This window comes from Aulonocara sp. 'chitande type north' Nkhata Bay, linkage group LG14, assembly GCF_057382095.1.
Source record: "Aulonocara sp. 'chitande type north' Nkhata Bay isolate Kocher_YH1m ecotype deep benthic linkage group LG14, A_spYH_male_GT1.1, whole genome shotgun sequence".
In the NCBI taxonomy this organism is placed as follows: domain Eukaryota; kingdom Metazoa; phylum Chordata; class Actinopteri; order Cichliformes; family Cichlidae; genus Aulonocara; species Aulonocara sp. 'chitande type north' Nkhata Bay.
The window spans coordinates 40,191,409-40,197,532 of record NC_141357.1 but is presented as its reverse complement, the minus strand read 5'-3'; positions in this window follow the sequence as shown (position 1 = coordinate 40,197,532).

Below are 6,124 nucleotides of genomic sequence, written 5' to 3'. Positions count from 1 at the left end.
TACTCAGACACATCCTAACCATGACCACAGTCAGGGAGACGCATCCATCAACCATAATCACAGTCAGGGAGGGGCATCCATCAGCCATAATCACAGTCAGGGAGACGCATCCATCCACCATGACTGTGATGAGGGAGGGGCATCCATCCACCATGACCAGGATGAGGGAGGGGCATCTGTCCACCATGACCAGGATGAGGGAGGGGCATCCATCCACCATGACTGTGATGAGGGAGGGGCATCCATCCACCATGACCAGGATGAGGGAGGGGCATCTGTCCACCATGACCAGGATGAGGGAGGGGCATTACAAGTAATGAGTAAAATAAGGGATTACTATTACAAAAATTAATCAAATTAAAGTTACTTTCCAGTAAGCACGCTGCGTTACTGCGTTATTAAACCATGATTTTATGTGTGAGAGTGTCTCATGACAATGACATGAGTGCGTGTGACTTTAGTGGTAACAGATGGGTGTACCTCAACAATGGATAATATGGAGAGAGTACAACTGTGCAGCATTTAAAGCTTGTAAGTACTCACATTACTTTGAGTTTGATTCTGTAAAAAGTGAGACAAACATAAGCGTCTGCTGTACACTCTGCATGGGAAGAAAACTTCTAATCTGAGTGAGCAGCGAGCACGCTGCCACGGGAATGCGACATTCACAGAGAAACACTGGTCAGAGTGATGCCTGGGTGGTAGCGTTGTTTACCTCATTGTATTTGTGGAGTACTGCTCTCACTGGATAGAGGGATGAGGTTCTGACCCAGCTCTCAGAACAAACACAGTAGTGGGACCAACATCTTCTTGACTTTTGTGTTGTGCTGAATTCTTCCCTGTAGGAGCCCACAGGTGGGCCACCAGCAAAACCAAGTCCGGGCCTCTGCGATCAGTCTTAGTCTAAGTTGCTCTGTTCAGGTTCCAGTCTCCCCTGGAGGTGTGGGTTTAAATCCCACTTCTGACAGGAAGTGTTTTGTAGCACAGAGGGATTGTGGGAACTTGTCTCTCAGGTCTGGGCTCAGTAAATGCTGGACGTGGCCAGGAAAAGGCCAGCTGCAGCGTTGTGTGCTCCACCAGTGATAAACAGTTTGTCCCTCCAGCTGAAAGCCGGTACAGCACCACAAACACCAGCTCCTCCCCTATAATGCCCGCCTTACATCACATAAACCTGCCTGTTGTGTATATTTATGTGTTGTGTGTCCATGTTGAAAGCTCATAACGATCACACAGTTTCATTGTGTAACTGTAAATTACGATGTAAGAGACGATAGTGACTGCAAACATCTTTGGCTTTGCTCTGAGTGCAGGATAAAGTCTCGCTCTGGATTCACAGTGTTCTGGGATCCCTGGAAAGGATGAGGCTTTTCTTTTGGTGTACTTTTTATCTTTCAGGTGTCAGGCCTCCACCTATTGGCCAGTTCAAAGTTGATTGGCATGTGTCTATTGGCTGGTCTGGGCACAGGTGGCCAATCACTCTCCGAGGATCACTACAAATGAGCAGCTCCCTGGCCAGCTGGTGGCTGCTGGCTTCTGCTTTATGACAAACACATGAACAGGCTTCTTTGTATTGTGTGTGGTGGGAGGCTGGACAGGTAAGCTGGGGTACCCTGTACACTGATTGCAGGTTTTAAACTGTTCGTCACACTAGGTTATGCGGTTGATGCCACTCTTGTTTTCACTGACCTTTTGTAGTAGCTAGGTAGGCCTTTTGTTTTGCATTTTTTGTTTCAGTTAGGCCCTGGAAGCTATTGACCTCTGTTTGTTTTATTAATTTCTTTGATTTGGATCAACCGCCCAGTCCTCCTCCCCCACCTCCTTTCTTTTGTTAAGTTTGACTATCGAGGCAAGCAACCAATAAATCCTGCCTGTTGTCTTCCTCCTTCATTGATTGTGGTTGTCCAGTGTTGCTGTCTCCTTCGGACCTTTGCCTCCACCATGGTGGGGGGGACGTAACACCCCCTCTGTTCCTCTCTCTCTCTCTCTAACCCTAACTTTAAGAGTAAAGAGAGAAACTGTCTGTATTTCTTGTAAATGGCACCAAATTGTATTCAAACTGAGCCACACTTATGGAGCTCCACAGTTCTGTTCCTGGTGTTTTGTTGACATCTCCTGATGTTCCCATGTCACAGAAACAGGCTCTGTGTTTTGCCTTATATGCATCCACAGCTGTGCCACCAGTTTACTCACATGGACTCTACGAACCAATCAGAAGCTTCTTCAGCTCAGGATGGAATCGTCTGGAGTTTCTTATTAATTAACAATAAACTTAGTGTACATGTACTCCTACATTTGATGAAAGTGATAAAAATAGAAGCTCTGTCTCTCTTTATTCTGACATTTAACTCATTCAAAAGACATTTCAATATTTATTTATCCAAAACAAAACAAGTTGACTCTAAATTGATGTTGTGCAGTAAAACAATGTTCTTGAGTTTTCCATAAAGTGTAAATATCTGGTTCAACTGTGAATATCCTGCTGTGTGTTGAAGTTCCTCTTGTTTTCATAGAAATATACTGAACAACATACAAAGCTTAATATATAAAATAACATCTGAGTTTTTTCTGTGAAAGAAGCTCCTTATGTCCATTGTTGTGTTCATCAATGGACATGAGGTGTTCATCATTCCTGACGTTTCTGAACAGGCAGAAACTGAGATTCTGGTTCATCCGATTCTCAGGAGCAGCAGCAGCAGGGAGGGTTTCCTGGTTTGATGGCCGAAGCTTTGGTCCATGTTTCAGGATGTCAGTGGGCTCGAGTTCTGTGTGCAGAGTTGGGACCACATCTGAGGAGGCAGAAGGATGATTTCAGACAGTCAACCGACCCGGAGCAGTAGCCAGCTGTGAGTCTGAGGGAAACAGGAGTATTTCAATGTTTCCATCTCACTAAATATTCAGTACATGTGCATGTTAACAGACTTGTACCAAATGCAGAGTTCTGATTGGTCAGATCTTTTTATTCGCATGTAAAAATGCAGAAATATTGAGCTAGTTTTGAAAACAAATGTCACAAATTCGTCCAAGGACGCCGTCAATGTGAACGTTTTAAAGTGGACTACAGTGGTTTAAAAAGTGAGTTTTCGAACCCCCAGACAGCCTGAAAGTGGTCTTCACACTCAGATTGTTCACACGATGAAACGTGGTCCATTCATGCTCTGATCAGCTTTAATGGAACTGAAAACTCAGGGTTAGTCAAAGATGCAGGAGGCCTTCAAACTATCTTTGGTTGATCTTTTAACTTCATTTAATCAGGTGTGTGGCTTAAATCCTACAGTTGTGTATTAAAGTATTTGGGTTCCTGGAGGAGTGAAAATCCGAATCCATTTTCTATCAGAGGGACTGATCCGGAAAAGCTAGTTTAACTTCAGTCCGATTTCCCTCGAGACTAACTGGAAAACTCTGAACCTGTATAATTGTCTTTAGATGTGAGGGTGCGTGACTTCAGCAGGCGTTAGATGAATGTGAAGTCTTAGTTTAATACATTTATTACTGATGGTTAAAAAGTTCTAATTCAAACTGGTTTCACTGACAATCAGGAACCTGAGAAATTTGTGATTAATGTAAACCCCTCAGAGACTAAACTGTTTCTCTATCACTGTGGCTCGTTAATGAAGTCCCTGAGGTCAAAGGTCATTTCAGTGTGTCATCATGTTTGTCCCTGAGGCATTTTCACATTAGCTACAGTTTCCTCTAATTCCCTCTGGAGCAAATCAGAGCTGGAAACCTGAGAGACCAGAGAGGTCCCGAGCCGACCAATCAGAGTGAGCGGACCTGAGCGCTGGCCTCAGTGGTCCGCTGAGGGCTCAGGATGATAACGACATCCCCTCAGACCGCTCTGTAATGACCCCCCCAGGATGGATTTTAGTTGCTTTGGTCAATAAACTAATATGAACTTTAACTCTGAGGTTCAATCTTTTGTAAAACTTCTGAAAATCAAAGTGGAGCGCATGAACAGTCCAGGAAAAACGTAACACAAGAATAGTTTGGTCCTTACCCTCTTCCTCTCTGTACTGTTACCATCCACTGCATTCTACAACATATAAATATATAAAACTATAAAAACTGCTTTCTACTTTTGTTCCGTTTTTAAAAAATGTAATCTATACTCATATCACTTTCTATCGTGAGCTGACATGTAGCAGGTGGTCTCTGTCACATTTTAAGATTATAATACTTTAGGAAATACAAAAAACACAATATGTGGCGCAGTCAGACACCTCAGGTAGATAAAGGTGTGCTGTACTGGTGACTCATAAATCTAAAACAATTTTTAATGATTAGTTTCAGTTTAATTTCAGCTCAGCGGAACAATAAGATCGAAAGCTTCTGAGTTTATTCTTGGTTAAAAACAGGGAGCGTTCACGTGCACCAGACTGGGGCGTTCATCAGTCTGGTAACCACCTGACATGTTTTCAGAAGCGCCGCCATGAAGACTGTGAGCATGACTGTCAGCAGGCTTGGGATGACCGACCTTTTCACAAGTGCTTCATATTGCAAGGTAGAGACCCTACCGCAATAATAAAATCAAACGACCCACTTTGATCAAAGTCAGGCCAAACTGTGGTACCAAACACACTGCTAAAAAAGTACAAGAACACTTTAATCAGACTACAGCGTTGAGTCTGAACTATTCAGGTAAGTATTGGAAGGAGATGTTAGTCAGTTTCAGGCCATACCTGGACCCTGCAGAGCTAGGTAGCCCAACTACCTGATGACAGGGATGGCATCTACGTACCGTTGCTAGAAGGTTTGATGTGTCTCCCAGCACGGTCTCAGGACCATGCAGAGAGATGGGCAGTTATGGGTGGACAGGGCCGTAGAAGGCCCTTAACCCATCAGCAGGACCGGTAAATGCTCCTCTTTGTAAGGAGGAACAGCGTCCTCAGAGCTACAGACCTCCAGCAGGACACTGGTGTGAATGTCTCTGACCAAACAATCAGAAACAGACTAACGAGGGGGGTCTGAGGCCCCGACGTCCTCTAGTGGACCCTGTGCTCACTGCCCGGCACCGTGGAGCCCGACAGGCATTAGCCATAGAATACCATAATTGGCAGGTCCACCAATGGTGCCCAAACTTTCCACAGACGAGAGCAGGTTCACTCTGAGCACATGTGACAGATGTGAAGGTGAAGTTGTGGAGAACGTAGTAACATCGTTTGTGGGGGGTCACTGATGGTCTGGGGAGGCATATCCACAGAGGGCTGCACAGACCTTTACAGGCAGCGGCACACTGACTGTCACTGGGTATCAGGATGAAATCTATTGACCAGGTCATAGGTGACCCATCTGAGGTTAGGGTTTGGGCTCAGCTAACCTACCACTCATTATTCACCTGCTTGAAACACCCAGATTTAGATCTATCAGACTAGATCAGGATGAGTCGTCCTTTGTCCACAGTAGGACACCCACAGCAGAATAAAAGTGGTTTTCTTCTTCTGAACCTCTGAACTGTGATGTTCTGCTCAAATTGCGCAGGAAGTGGTCGGTGTGAAGCCGGCTGAATTTGCCTGTGATAGCTTATTTAAAACAAGAAAACGTTCATGTGCAACTGAAAAGTGCAGAAATTTCGACTCATGCTGAGCCTGGCCTGTTGTTTTAGTGGGCCCATCTTCATCAGCACGTCAGTGACGTGTTGCCACAGCTGCATGTTTGCAAAATTAGTGGTGCAGTTTGAGCCAAGGCCAGAATCTGTAGGTCTGAGCAGGTTTAGCGTGAGACACATGACTGCTTACTGACAGCTCTTTGTTGACGTCACGTCAACTCCAAGCTGCCCAGCCGTGATGCAGCGAGGCAACAACTAACCAGGCTTCACATGAGGACTGCTGCGTCTGTGAGGTTGTCCTCTGAAGCTGGACAGATACACAAAGGGCCTCGGGTAGAGTCAAACCCGGGGCTTCTGGTCACCTGCTCACCCTGTGCTATTAAAGCAACGAGATGGCTCACTCTGAAAACTGAAACAATTCCAGACGGTAAGTGCTCAGGAGACAGAGGCTGTTACACTGAACCACACAGACGCAAAACAAAACAAATCCGAACCTTCCCGTCAATCACTGAACTCGTTAGTCCGTCACATGGAGCGACGAAGGCGGATTTGTGCTGAGAAGGTATAAAAAGGCTGCAGAGG